Genomic DNA, 15523 nt, shown 5'->3' on the forward strand with positions numbered 1-15523 from the left:
GGCTACGTCAGCGGTGACGCCGCGGCTGACCCCGCCTCCCTCCCCTCACAAGCCTTCGGAGGGCCCAAGGGGGCGGGCTGCGCTGCGTGGCGACTGCGGACCCGTGGGTTGCCGGCCTGAGGGGGAAACCCGCGCCCGGGCTCCGACAGGGCGTCCGGGGATGGACGTCCCCCGGCGCCGCTTGTGGCTCTGCGCGGGCAGTAGAAGCTCCTCCGGGGCGGGCTTCGCACCTGTCGTAGCCGTCGGGGCCTGGGAGGGGGCATCCAGTGTTTCCTCCCAGCCAGTGAGATGCACAATATCCCCTGGGCGTCCTTACTCCTTCATAGAATTTCTGCCACTCAGCGCCGAATTGGTTGACAGAAACGCGCGCCAATCTCGTTGTCGTCAGAATCTGCCCAAATTGGCGTAGAAAGTTTTCAAGAAAACGTTTCCTTCTCGAGGATGCACTCAGGTGTGAGCTCAAGTGGCGGCGACTGCTTTGAATTTGGCTTCTTCAGACGGCAGTCGGGCAAGGAAGGTTCCAGAATGGGAAACTCCCTGAGAAATCAGAGGTAAGGTACACGAAAGTCACCTCTGTCCAGCGTTACTTTACCTGAAATTGCCAATTTAAGGTAATGAAGTAGATTCCGAAAAGAAACGAAGGGAAGAGACTGAGGGATAAAAATCTGGAGAAGAGTAAAGTCAAGCCCATAGGTACGGGAAGATTAATCCGTTACTGTTTATTGAGCTTTTACTTTGCGCTCGGCTCTGAGCCAGTTCTGCGCCGCTACCCCGTGGGGAGTGTGGAAAATGAAAAGACACTGTCTTCCTAAGGGGGGAACTTGAAGAATCAGCGAGACAAACGTGCGAAGTTAACATGTCAATGGAGTACAATATCTTGCAATATATAAGGCAAGCTATAAAATTGTTCATTTCTTTTAATCATCAGTTCCACTTTGGGGAATATCTTTCAATGATATGACCTTAAAAAAAAATGAGTGCACAAAGCTATTCATAGCATATTATTCAAACAACAAAAATTTGAAGGGAAAAAAACCCACATCTAACCAAAAGGAAATGGCTAATTAGCTTCTGGCATATTGGCCTCAGGAATTCTTACGCAGATCACAAAATGGCAATAGCCTTACCAATTAATACTTGAAAAAATACCAAATATGTACATGAAGGTTCAACTGCATAAAATGTAGTTATGCACATAAAGGTTAAAGATAAAGAATGAATTTGTATAGTTTAATATGCCTTTCATTCTTTTTTTCTATGTACTTAAGTGCATAATAATTCTTTCCAATTCAAGTCTGTCCCCAGTGCATTCCTCCCACTCAAAACACAAACTGCTGTCTTGTAATCTTCCTTACCACCTTCATTTCTAAAATGCACTAACTTCATTACATGAGAGCAAATACTTCTTCCAATTAAGTATTTCTAGCATACAGTATAGATTTCCCTGTGGTTCCTAGAAAGCAAAATATAACAAAAGTCAAAATCCTTGCTCGTACTTTAATGTCATAAAACCCTTCTGGAAGTTTGTTTGGCAAACTCTATCAAGAGTGCCACCTCTGATGTAGTAATTCAACTTTTAGAAATCCAAAGGGTTTTTACCTGAGACTCAGGCAGCTTAGAAGGCTGTTCATTTCACTGTTATTTAGAATAGTGAAAATCAGAAATGCGCTGTTCATTACTATTGGAATGGATAGGTACATCTGGAATAGTCACAGCACAGAATATTATATAGTCATCAAAAATCTTATTTTCAAAAAGTAAGAAATGAAGGAATATAGGTCAAGACAACTGTATCTGCCATTCCCATTCCTCTAAAAGGTTCCTTCTTCAAAAATTATCTTATGGCACTACATGACCCCTTCTCCCTCTTTGCAGCAGTTTGTGGACTGGCATGGACAACAGACCCAAGGGCAATAGATCTGTAGAAAGCTTGTTAAAGCTCTACTCAAACACTGTTCAAGGAGAAAGGGGGGTTGAAGTGGATTGAATAATGGTTTAAAGGTGCATTGGGTAGGCAAGTGGTGTACACCAGGCAGCAAGAACCACAAGGAGGCAGAAATCACGAATAATCAGAGGATACAGGGAGTAGCAGCTGAGTTACAGAGAAGCAGCAGTAACATGGGTCTTTACAAGATTCTGAGTAGAACTGCTTGGATTCTAGGAGCCTCTAAAATAACTGAAAGTAAACACTAAAAGCAAGATGCAAAGATGTATATACTGTATTTTAAAATATGTATAAATTATTCACATTCAACAACATTTGGAAGGAATACATCAACATTTTAATAATGGTGGTGAGACTACAAGTGATTTTTATTTTCTACAATGATCATAATTTTTTTAAAAACCTTAGAATTAATTAGAATGAAGACCATCAGTAGTCAAAAATTCTAATCAGAAAATAAGATGCAAGTGGTCAAAGTGACTAGCAGACAGAATTTTCTGAGATCATAAATGGCTTCAAGGGAAGGGTGGCTGGGTCTTTTAAGGACTGAAATGATTTGACTAAATGAAGAGGGGGAGGTGAAATGAGAAGAAGATGAAGCAAGGGCAAGCTGAACAGGCAGAGGCGGAGGGTACTGAAGAGGATGTCCTGAATAAAATGTCTTTGATACAAAGGTGTAAGCTAGGGAGAGGTGCTGGGTAGGAAGGGGGAACTGGAGATAAATTATCTGGAGATCATTGTTAATTGGGTTGATAATTAAAGAGTAGTAACTGGATAGTTTGTAGCATAGCCTTTTCTTTATTATTACTACCATTTATTCAACTTTGAAAATTTCCTCAGCTACCATTTTATTCCAGGTCTTAACAACCTAGGCCTAAATTATGACATATCTAGCTTGTTTCCTGAGCTCCCGAACCTCTCTATTGTAATCTCATTTTTACATAGCTGTCATAAAATCATTCTTCTCATGTAATTTTCCTATTTTTTTTTTTACCACCATGTCACATCTAAGTTTTTTATTTAACAACGACGAAAAAATCTCAGTCCCTTCCCACCTTCATCAACTGACTGCCCCAAACTTGCCTATTACATCCTCAAAATCAGTCTTTCCCCAAATCAGCCTTTTGACTGCTAGGAAGTCAGTCTCCTTACCTTCTCCCTCACTTCAGGCACTTCCCGCCTTTAAATCAGGGCAGATGTTTATCTCCTAAGTAGAAGGCCCTCCAACTTTCACTCCTGCAAATCATTACAATCAGCCTCTTTTGGAGCTGGCCTAAAAGCTCTCACCTTCTGGAAACCACTTTCCTAGTAACAACTGGGCTTCCAGATTCCCCATCCCCTACCCCCACTAGTACATTATTATGCAGTCACAGCTTTTGTTCTGAGTTCCCCGCCGGGTTCTCTCTCTTTGCATTGTAACTTCAGGGGCAAGGACTATGCACTTGCGCCATTCGTATACCTTACTCAGCGCAGTGCTGGCCGAAAATGCTCTTAAAATGTTTAATGAATTAACAAAATTAGAAGTTCCCTAGAATAATACGGGATTGTGGAAAAGACGTGTAGGGGTTTCCCTTGTTTCCACAGTCTCCATATGGGAAGAAATGGCAATTTGCCCCTTTCCCAAGGTAAGCAGACAGTTTCCTAAACAAGATTAAGATTTAATGACTCGAATACTCAATTCTGAGGCCATATCCAGCTTCTTCTGAAGTGGATGCAACACAAACTGGTTTTGTTTCTATATTCTGAGAGGAAGGTGTGAATGAATTAAAGGAAGACAAAACACACTGCAAATTTTTTAAACTAGAGCTGCTTTTTATGCTTTGATTTTTAGAATTTTCTAGTCCAGTCTTTCATGAATCTGAGAAATAACAGGAATCCTAATTGTAGACAGATGAAGAATTTATGAGCTTGTTAGCTTTGAGGAAGCCACTTTCAAGGATTTTCAGAGTTTTACATACTGAATGTTCCTATCCAACTTTAAAGTTATATAAAGTTATGACAAATTTTTTGAGTACCTATGTACAGCCTGGCACCATGCTAGGCACTGAAAAATCCAAAGCCTTCATTTAAATGTTACATGTTAAATGTTACAAGGAGATGAATGGAGAAGTAGGTAAAAAGAATACTGAAGAGTTCAGACCTAAAGTTTGATTAACATGCAGCAACACAGTGCAGTTGAATTTTTTTAAAATGAACGACCCAAAGAACCTTAAATCTGTGGCAGATACGTAAGAAAGAAGTTGAGAGTAGTGTTGAAAACAGAACCGCCGATGACCGCTGATGGCAAGATTTGGCTTCAGTAAGTGAATAGAGAGGAAAGAGAACAGAAAAAATGGCTTTAGAACTAGCCTTCTTTTAAAAAAAAGGAAAGAACGAGGATGGTGGCAGATAGGGGAGGTAAGTGCAAGTTGAGAAGTAGGTGGTACCAAACGTGATTTAATTTTAAAGACCATTAAGTGTTTATTTAGAGGTCTGTGAGGGAAACTTGTACCTTGGAGGTGAATTACCAATGTAGGCCTACTGGAAACTGAAACAGCCCAGGGTTTTGGCATTAATGGAAGAAAAATTGTGAAGCTAGTGAATGTCTCTGTCCTTTTACCATCCTCACCACCTTCACCATACTCAGTTTTTCAGGGATCGTCAGGCTGCTTGTGCCCAGGGCTTTACCTCAATCTATCAAGGCCTTTCTCTCTTTCCTCCCATCAAAACTGTCCCCATTTTGTTCTAGGACTGTTATCGCAACCTTCCATTTTCTAAGGAGCCCAATTATCATGCAGTAAATTGACTCACTTGTAAATTATTAGCATCTAGTAATGTTTTTGCATTTCTCTCTATTTAGGTCTGTGTTCTAATGGACTTCTTATAGATACCAGAATATGGAGTTTCTAAAATGAAATTTTAAGCATTGTAGCAGATTAACGGGATAAATATTTTCTTAAGCCAAGACACCTTTCCAAGGATAAACTATGATGTGTGTGTGTGTGTGTGTGTGTGTGTGTACGTGTGTGTACAGTTGACCCTTGAAAACGGTGAGGGTTAGGAGCGGCTACCCCTCCCTGCAGTCAAAAATCCAAGTGTAACTTTACAGTCAGTGCTCCATATCCTACAGTTTCTCCACATCCACAGATGCAACCGACCATGGACCCTGTAGTACAGTAGTACTTACTTATTGAAAAAAATCCATGTGTAGGTGGACCTGTGTAATTCAAACTCGTGTTGTTAAAAGTCAACACATATATTTACGTAGATAACGATATAACATATTTATTTATAATCACAGTGTATGAATTTAGTTATTTTTACTTCTTTACATATGTTGCATGTTTTATCTCTATCTCCTCTGTAATGTTGGGAAAATAGTATCTGTCCTGTCTTTCTTACAAGGATGTATTAAATATCAAATGAAGTTTTGCATGTGTAAACCCTTCCTTCCGTGTAAAGAGTAGAGTAAATGTATTTATCATTATTATTTCTCTTAGGATTATTACCACCCTGTAAAGTTCTTTGAGGTCAAGAACTGAGTTTTGTTCATGTTTATAATCCTTTGAATTGAGTTTTACTTCTGTACTAAAGTAATAGTTGGAGGATAAATGCTGTTAAGTTTCAGATTAATTACAGTACTCTGAGAAACATGCAGAACAAAGTTTTAGTCTCCCTTTCTTACAGCAGGGGGAAAAGGATCTGGAAAAGCAGAGAGAGAGAAGGGAAAGGAAAAATATTAGGGGAGGAAATTTTAACTTTTAAAGTTTTAATAAACCATGCCCCAAAGATACTAGTAATCGTTCATGAGGGAAGATACTTGAGGTACCTAAATTTTGTTTTATATCCTGTACATTTCTTTAAGCCCACTTCTTTTTTTTTTTAATTAATTAATTAATTAATTTATTTTTGGCTGCGTTGGGTCTTCGTTGCTGCGCACGGGCTTTCTCTAGTTGTGGCCAGTGGGGGATACTCTTCTCTGCAGTGCACGGGCTTCTCATTGCGGTGGCTTCTCTTGTTGCAGAGCACGGGCTCTAGGCACGCAGGCTTCAGGAGTTGTGGCATGTGGGCTCAGTAGCTGTGGCTCGCGGGCTGTAGAGCGCAGGCTCAGTAGTTGTGGCGCATGGGCTTAGCTGCTCCGCGGCATGTGGGATCTTCCTGGACCAGAGATCGAACCCGTGTCCCCTGCATTGGCAGGTGGATTCTTTTTTTTTTTTTTTTTTTTTTGCTGTACGCGGGCCTCTCATTGTTGTGGCCTCTCCCGTTGCGGAGCACAGGCTCTGGATGCGCAGGCTCAGCGGCCATGGCTCATGGGCCTAGCCACTCCGCAGCATGTGGGATCTTCCCAGACCGGGGTACGAACCCGTGTACCTTGCATCGGCAGGCGGACTCTCAACCACTGCGCCACCAGGGAAGCCCAGGGGGATTCTTAACCACTGCGTCTTCAGGGAAGCCGCAAGCCCACTTCTTAAAAAAAAAAAAGTCGAATAAGAAAAGCATAGGTGGTTAACCGTAGTTGTTTGTATAATTATTTACATCTTCCCAAGCCATTTGGAAATTAAAATCCTGCAGTGTTGCTCCTGGGTTGTTAGAAAGAAAGCTGAATAGAGAACAGCAGTCAATGCAGTAGGTACTGCATCATATAAAGGAAACCATGTACTGTAGATGCAGGATGTATGCATGTGATAAAAAGAACTAACAATTCTTCATGTGCAAGAACTAGGATGATCACCCTGCTTTTCTCTGCCATCTTAAGATTGCTTCCTTTAAGGTCAAAGGCCCTCTCGATAATAATCATTGGTTCAGCCATCTGTTAAGTAGTGTCTGTAAGCCTCCCTTTCCTCAGCTAACCAGAGATTAATGAGGTCCTAGAAAACCACATTTCCACAGGAGATTCTTAAGGGGCAAAGCGATTGTATGCAAAGGAGATAGCTCCATCTATTTCGTTTTATCTATGATCCTGGAACTAGTACTTACAGAACTAAGCAGAAAAGACACTTGACATAGATTTCTTAATTTTCAAAACTAAATATATGGCTCCTGATCTTTAGAAAAATAATGAAGGATGAGTCAGAAAAAAAAATGTGACATGAAGGAGGTTTTTTTAAACAAGTATAAAGTTTTCTTTCTTTTGTCTGTTTGTATGAAAACTCTAAAATGCCTCAGGAATGATCATAGGAAATTTGTATAAGTTCACCATTAAACACTTATGAAATTATCTCTTCATAAAAATCCATGATAGTATTAAAGGATGGCTTAAACATTTAATTTACTTGCTATGCCCATAACATTTTATTGAATTAAGATTAAATCTGGTTTTACCATTATCATTAGCCAATCACAAAATTAAACTGTACAAAAGAATTATAATTTTAACTAGTCTTATTGTGAATATTTTCCCCCTTACTATTTTGTTTAATATGATCATGTAATGAATATTAGGGTTATTCCTACAAAAAGGCCTACAAAGTATGCTTTTGCTGTGGTGGTGTGATGGGATGCCAGGAGAGACCAAGCTTCTTTGACCCCGTTCTGAGGGTCAGAAATGCCCATATTATTAGAAAGTTTAAGAGGTCCAGGTTAAAATTCAAATCTGGGAGGAGGTAATTTGTTAAACTGTTATTAGTTCTGATATCTTAGTGCAAATTAATGAATTAGGTAAGTCAACAGTGCTCTGAAAATAATGGGAAAGAAGTTGTTAAATTTAGGAAATGAGGGAAAATGAGAATTGTGCATGGATATTATGTTGCCTCTGGGAGGCTTGATCAAGAGTGGAGCAGCATCAGGGCACAGGTCTTTGGGGAAACAGAAAGAGGGAATCTGAATGCATGCAAAACATTTTATGGAAGACCAAGTGCTAGTCAGTAAGTCCAACGCTTTAAATATCTACCAAAATCTGAGAAGAATAACTCTTCATAATCAACTCTGTACTTAAGAAAATTTTAAAAAACCTCGTTTGCAAGTCATTTAACCTTCATGCCTTCAATTACTCTTATCTGAAAATGAGAATTACAAAACTGACTGCAGATTCACTTTGTTTTTGTGAGGATTATATGAAAGCTTTTGTAAACTATGAAGCTACATTAATTCAAGGTAAATTTTAAGTCTAAAAGGTGGATAAATGATGTTTCTACCTAATTTGTAATTTATATTGACACCAATAAAAATCAGATTTAAATTGTAGTATAACTGTTAGCTGTTATTATGTATAAGACAGAGATCTGGGACTTCCCTGGTGGTCCGCTGCTTAAGACTCCATAGGTTTGATCTATGTTCGGGGCGGGGGGGGGGGGGGGGGGGACTAAGATCCCACATGCTGCGCAGTGCAGCAAAAAACAAACAAACAAACAAAAAAACCCCCAGAGATCTAACAAAGTTTTTAAATGATAATGGTTCCCAACAAATGCTAGGTGCAAATATTACTGAACCTTATCCTAATATGTGAGGCACTTTGTTGCTAAGCTTTTCCCCTTGTTCTGTATCTTCGTTCTCTTCCCTTTTGCTGGCCCCTTACCATCTGCTTTAAAACATGCAGTTTTCTACAACTTGGAAGTAATTGCTTGACGTATTACTTCTTGTCTCAACCACTTTATTTCTCTTCTCCTTTATGTCATCAATGAGAAGCTTGTATCAGTAGATCTCAATGGCATAGAAATAATCTAGTTGGTATGAAACTACATTTCATCACAATCACTAAAATTTCATTCTCCTTCAATCTCCATATCTACTTAGAGATATGTCTGGCCTCTCCCTACCCACTGTACTTACCAATTTTTAATTCACCATCAAAGTGCTCTGTAGAAATAATAATAGCTTTATATATTGTCAAGCACTAATGGAACATTTTTCATGTTTGTGAATTAGAACCATGGAACAAGACAGTCTCAGTTAGTAGTATTTTTCTCAATCCTAAAACGTTCTATAAATGAGAACTATAATAAAAAGCCTAGAAACAGTCCTTCCCCGATTTTAAAAAAATTGTCATGTCTCTATGAGAGTGATTGGTGGATACAAAATGTTGAAAATCCCTGGTTTATACATGCTACCTCCATTTTCTTTTCATGTGTTTTCTGTTAGCCACCTATAATCAGGCTTCCCACCTTTCTGCTTTGAAACTGTTCCCTTAAAACAGGGTCACCAGCAGTTCCTTTCTTGTCAAATTCAAAAGCCATTGATATTCCTCCACCACTGGCTAAAATTGATCACCCTTTCCTTCTTAAAACGCCCTTAGTTTTTATTCTAAAGACCTAGGCAGGCATCAGGACAAAATGAGAACACTGGCTGCCGCTGGTGCTGCTCCTGCTGATGCTGTTGCTGCTCTCACTTAGTAGTTAGCTTGTATTCATTGATTTCCCCTCATTTAAAATTTTAGATTTATTTTTTTACTGAGGTAACTTTGCTTATAATATTATATAAGTTTGATGTGTACAACATTATATTTCTGCTTCTATATACTCTACAGTGTGCTCACCACCAAAAATATAGTTTACATCTATCACCACACAGTTGTATTCACTGTTTACCATAATTCTCACAACTATCCTGTGGAGGTCAGTGTTATCGTCATTTTACAGTTGAGGAAACATGCTCAGAATTTAATCAACTTGCTCAAATTCACACATTAGAACAAGATCTGCTCTGGGAAGTGTTAGGTTTAACAATAGAGAGAAAAGCCTTTTCCTAATTGAATCACAACATGCCCTGTTTCTATATTTAGATTAGGTAGAACTTTTTGTTTTTTTCCTATTTATCTGTAGTTCGGAGTGTTACGGTACTTCATTCGTGAAGATGGCATTTCAAGGAGTTTTTTGCCCAGGCTGACCATCCACAATTTTATCTAGTCCACTTTTTCTCTCCTTTTCAAGTTAACTGACTCCTATAGGAATACAAATGCAACCTTGGACTCGTTTAGGCTAGGCAATGCTCTAACCTCATACACTAAATTGAAAAGTATAGTTATCAGAATTCAGTGGATGACAACATAGATTTTAAATTAAGCTATATAGTATAATTTATTCAACTTTTGACTGACTGGGTATGTTTTATTGAAGCCATTGTAGAGATACAGTAGGATTTAGTTACATACATATTTTGTTTTCTCAAGTAAGTGCATAACAACAGTGTAATCTAGCTACAAAAGATTTCCTTAAGGTTTTTGTTGGCATGTCACCGTTAACAATTGGAACTTGAGTGTTTTAGATTTCATCTGAAATTAGTGGTTCAAATACAACAATAAATGGTTTTCATGGTTGTCAGCTTTGATTGAAGTAATACTAAACTTCTTATTACACCACTACTTTTGTTTTTTAACTGACAAATTTGAAAAATAATACAGACACAGTATCTGTCTTATGAACACATTAAGTGTAGGTCTTTGATTTTTTTCATTTAACACACCCTTACCTTTTTCAGAGGCATTTTGGCTTTATTTCTTTAGCAGGTTTTTTCACTAAATCTTTTACCTTTCTCCCAAAATGCCTCCCACAATTTGATTAACAAATCTGATGGAGGGAAGAGAGAATTATGAGTTATCCCAAAGATATATTAAGGACATCATTTCAACATAAATAGAACGAGGAAAAGAAGAATTATGCATTAGTAATAAAGTCGTTCACTGCAGAACAGTTTAGACCTCTCAAAGGATTTTCGTACACATTCTCTTCATACTTAGCATTATATAGCTGAGGAAATTGAGGTAATAAGGGACTTGTGAGGCCACACAGCAATTATCAGACTAGGATTAGAAGACAAGTCTTCTTAGGACCAGGTATTGCTCTTTACTGTGTACCTTATAGATACCATAGAAGTGATTTGAGTAATAGTTATTAAAACCATTTTTTCCCCTCACAACTTGTCTACTTGTGAAAAAAACGGATTTAAATCTGACTGCCTAAATCAGACAGAATAGTGTTTTGGAACCCCCAAACAGAATTTGTGTAGATTATAATGAGAAAACATACTTTAGAGAATTTTACCTACAGCTTACTTTCTGTTAGATAGCTGCCTTGCCAAGCTAATTTGACATACGTTTCAAGGAGTCCAAATCAATTTAAAGGCCATTCTATTATAATTTATAGAAGCTCTTCCACCATAATTTATTCACCCATAGGTAAACTCATGACCTTGGAGAGTGAACAGAAAAACAAGTAAGAAGGAAAGGTCTCAGAGAAGAAACAGAAATGCATGTGTTCTCTAAGTTACGCATTATAAGGGTGGGTGTGAGGATCAACTGGTTCATACACGAGGTGTTTCCTCCTCTTCTTGATCTGAGTTATATCCTCATTTATTCATCTGCATTTGATTGTGAAATGCGTTGATGGTCACGAATCAATTTCTTCTGTTACACTCAGGGATACAGGAAGTGTCCTAATAAGCCCCAGCATCCAAACAAAAAGGATAAAATCTTTGGTCTGAATTTTGCAGATGAGGCAGCTGAAGTGGGGGGTAAAATGACTGGTCCAAAGTAAAACAATGGGATACTTAAGCTTCCAGGATTCCAAAGCAGAGCTCTTTCCTCCAAGATGTAGTGACTCCATAACCAGGTCCTCATGTTATTGGAAAATTCTTCCTGGGGGCAAATCAAAATTTACTTGTAACATTTACTCTCTGATCCTATTTCTGCCCTCCAGGGCCTCACTGAACAAACTGTTTTCTCCATTTCCCCCACCCCCTACCCCAGTCTCTTTTATGTCTTTGTGCAGTTTAGGATCAGAAGTGGCTTTGTTTCCTAAGAAAAAATCTCCAACCAAGAATTTTCAGTATTTTAGATCTCTTTCCCTCTCTTTTTAATGCCCACTTGTGCCTACTTGCAAAAGATTTAATGTCTTAAATATCTTTTGTCCTTCCCTTCCTCCCAGTCCCCAATCTCCTCTTTTTCTTTTACTCCCTATTTTTTGATAATAGAATCATCATCTAGTCAACCATTTATTTTAGATAACTTAGAATCATCTTTGACTCCCCCCATATACCCCATTTCCTGATCTGGGTAGCAGATGAGGCAACTGAGTTCAAAAAATTTAAATAATATGCCTAATATCACACAGTAAATTTCAGAGCTGGGATTTAAACTCAGTTGTGTTTGGTTCTAAAGCTCAGGGTTGTTTCACTATTTCACTAAAGCCCACTCAGATATCTTTGGCAGTCTGGAAATTAGTATAGCCAAGTTGTGTTAAAGGGGATTGTAAGTCCACATGTCTAATTTTGAGGTTATTTCTATGGTACCTTGGGCTATATTCATTACCTTCATCATTATAATCAAAGGATAGTTTAGAGATAGATAAGACATCATTACTGTCTTCAAGGAATTAGACGTGATGGGAAGACTGACAACACAGTGTGGTCAGTGTTATAATAATGAAAAAAGGTCAGGGACTTAGTTGAGATTCAAACACTTGTTGCTCTATAGCCTTGCTTCTGACAGTAACTAGTTTAGACAAGTCATTTAACTAATACATATTTCAGTTTCCTTCTCTGTAAAATGAAGGGGTGTGACTAAATAAGGGAACCTCTTAGTTATTAAAACTCACTGCTCTTTTTTTAAAATTTATTTATTTTATTTATTTATTTTTGGCTGTGTTGGGTCTTCATTGCTGCGGGTGGGCTTTCTCTAGTTGCGGTGAGCAGGGGCTACTCTTTGTTGCAGTGCGCAGGCTTCTCATTGCGGTGGCTTCTCTCATTGTGGAGCACGGGCCCTAGGCGCGCGGGCTTCAGTAGTTGCGGCATGCAGGCTCAGTAGTTGTGGCTCACGGGCTCTAGAGCACAAGCTCAGTAGTTGTGGCGCACGGTCTTATTTGCTCCGCGGCATGTGGGATCTTCCCAGACCAGGGCTCGAACCCATGTCCCCTGCATTGGCAGGCGGATTCTCTACCACTGCGCCACCAGGGAAGCCCTCACTGCTCTTTTTATTCTTAATCCTTAGTTCTAATTTGGCTTTTCATTTTATTTCATTCATTCACTGACTCATTCATCATTCCATCAGCATTTATTGAATACCTTCCATGTTCTAGGCACTATGTGGTACACTGGGAACACAAAGAAAAGATACAATAACCCCCTCCCCTCAAGAAGCTCACAGATTTGGAGACAGATAAATTCAAGGAAGTAAATTAGAGACAGTAAATTCAATGTAGTTTCCAATAGAGTTGTTTACAAAATGCTATGAGAGTGCAGCAAAGGGACTGTAAAGTGGGGGTGAGGATGGGGATGCAGTGGGGAAGACTTGCCAAGGAGTTGACATTTGCAAAGGCTCTTAAAAGACTGAATAGGTGTTTGCTAAAAGGAGTGCACGTGGGAATTCCAGGCCTAGGAAATATATAGATTGTGGCTTTCTTGTGTCTGCCTGCTCCTGATCCTTTTCTTCGTCAAAATATTAGCTCTTCTTTAGTTATCAGCACAGTTAGTTGCTGCAGATACAATACATTGGAGATTTGGTTTCCTTAAATACCCTAGATAGAAGAGAATGCTTTTTTTTTTCATGCAAATGCTCTCAGTTATTAGGTAGAAAGAAAAAGATACTTGGATCACAAATTCTGTTCTCTGTAAGTCCATAGGACTTTGAAATGGAGCTTATATCTGTTTTAATAAAAAGAACTGACAAGCTATTATAATAACCTAAATAAGTCACACACATAAGGTATTTTGCTAAGGGATAGAACTCATGTTTTTGTACTCAAAAAGCATTATTATTCTGAAATATTTAAAACATTTGTCAAGAGAATTGAAGAAGTTTGAGAATTTTCTGGAATGTAAACTGTCTCCATATTGTAAAACCCTGCAGTAGTCCCACTACTGAGTTCAATACCGTAAGTATGAATTGTCTTTCATTCTACAAAAGGTGGGGTTGAAAATAAAGATATAAAGTAAGTTCATGTTGGTGGTTTCATTACTTTTTACCTTATATATGCTTATGGGCTTGGGATCTATTGTTTATTCCCGGATCGTAGTAGGAACAGTTTTCTACTAGTAAGAAGGACTTGTGATTCAGTCACATTCCCTAGTCATTGTTTCTGGAGAGGGCAGATTTAGAAGCAAATTGGGAGCCATTGCCTAGAGTTAAGAGTGTGCCTCAGTGTGAGGAAATACTTTCATCATTAGAACTGTCCAGTAGTACACTAATTTCATTTTGTCTTCTCTTAGTTATTTAAGCTTGACCAATTTGTAAGTTTCCTTGGAGAAAGTATGTCATTCACCTCTATATTCTTCCTTCCTCTATCCCCACCAATCTGGTGCCTGACACATGTTAGATAAACACTCAATATGTCAAAATGAATTGCCTATGAAATCAGGAATGGTCTGAGATAATGCAATTAGGCAGAGGTTGGTGACCATTTGCCAGGCATGTTATAGCGGATGACAGACACCAAGGCCTTCTCCATTATGGTGTGGTAGAGAAATGCAGACCATGGGGCTTGGGTTCAAATATAGGCTCTATCATTTATTAGTTGTATAATCATGAATAAATCACTCTTCTGTGCCTTGGTTTGTGAATGAGATTGCATACCCACTCATCTACTCAAGTACACTGTAATCCTTCCCTCTCTCTCCTGTGTCATCAGTTTTCCTCTTTGCTGGATTATTACTAATGCCATAGAAACATGCTGTTATTTCTCCCTTCTTAAAAATATCATCTCTTAACTCCAGCAACAATTGCTCCATTCCTCTGTTCTCTTAATGGCAAAGGTCCTTTCGTCCCATTATCTTTTAAACTCATTCCAATAAGGCTTCCATCTCCATCATTCCATAGAAGCAACTCTTGTTGAGCTTCCGGTAACTTCCACATTGTTAAATACAGTGGTCAGTTTTTAATTTTCATCATTAGGGGCATCAACACAATTGATCACTTCCTCTTCCTAGAAATACTCTCTTTCCTTTGCCTCCCAGGAATTCCACACACTCCTGGTTTTTCTCCTCCCTCACTGGTTGTTCCTTTGCAGTTTCCTTTGCTGAATCCTTCCCTTTTCCCCACCTTTTACATTGGAGAGCACTAAGGCTCATTTCTTGGTCCTTACCTCTTTCTCACTCTCTTAGTTATTTCATCTATGCGTGTGTGTGTGTGTGTGGTTTTATTTATTTATTTATTTATTTATTGGCTGTGTTGGGTCTTTGTTGCTGCGCGTGTACTTTCTCTAGTTGTGGCAAGCGGAGGCTACTCTTCCTTGCGGTGCGCGGGCTTCTCATTGTGGTGGCTTCTTGTTGCAGAGCACGGGCTCTAGGCTCGCGGGCTTCAGTAGTTGCGGCATGTGGGCTCAGTAGTTGTGGCTCACAGGCTCTGGAGTGCAGGGTCGGTAGCTGTGGCGCACAGGCTTAGTTGCTCCACAGCATGTGGGATCTTCCTGGACCAGGGATCGAACCTGTGTCCCCTGCATTGGCAGGTGGATTCTTAACCGCTGTACCACCAGGGAAGTCGCTATGTATGTGGTTTTAAATGCCATCTAAATGAAGACAATTTCCAAATTTTATCCCCAACCCAGACTTCTCCCGTTAACTTCTGACTCGATATATCTGCCTATTCAACATCTCTACTTGGATGTCGAATAGATAGCTAAACTTAACATTTGCAAAACTGAATTCAAATTCTTCAAATCTGCTCTATTTTTTCTC

General features: G+C 39.1%; 1 long non-coding RNA gene across 1 annotated transcript in view; it reads left to right on the forward strand.

The window, feature by feature from the left end:
• The first annotated feature begins 95 nt into the window (after window positions 1-95).
• The window catches only part of LOC137202992 (uncharacterized), a 51867-nt gene continuing 36439 nt past the window's right edge, over window positions 96-15523 (forward strand). The window contains exon 1 of the long non-coding RNA XR_010932833.1: window positions 96-551. This is a non-coding gene — a long non-coding RNA (uncharacterized lncRNA). The remainder of the gene's footprint in view (window positions 552-15523) is intronic.

Source organism: Pseudorca crassidens, chromosome 11, assembly GCF_039906515.1.
Source record: "Pseudorca crassidens isolate mPseCra1 chromosome 11, mPseCra1.hap1, whole genome shotgun sequence".
NCBI classification, from domain to species: Eukaryota; Metazoa; Chordata; class Mammalia; order Artiodactyla; family Delphinidae; genus Pseudorca; species Pseudorca crassidens.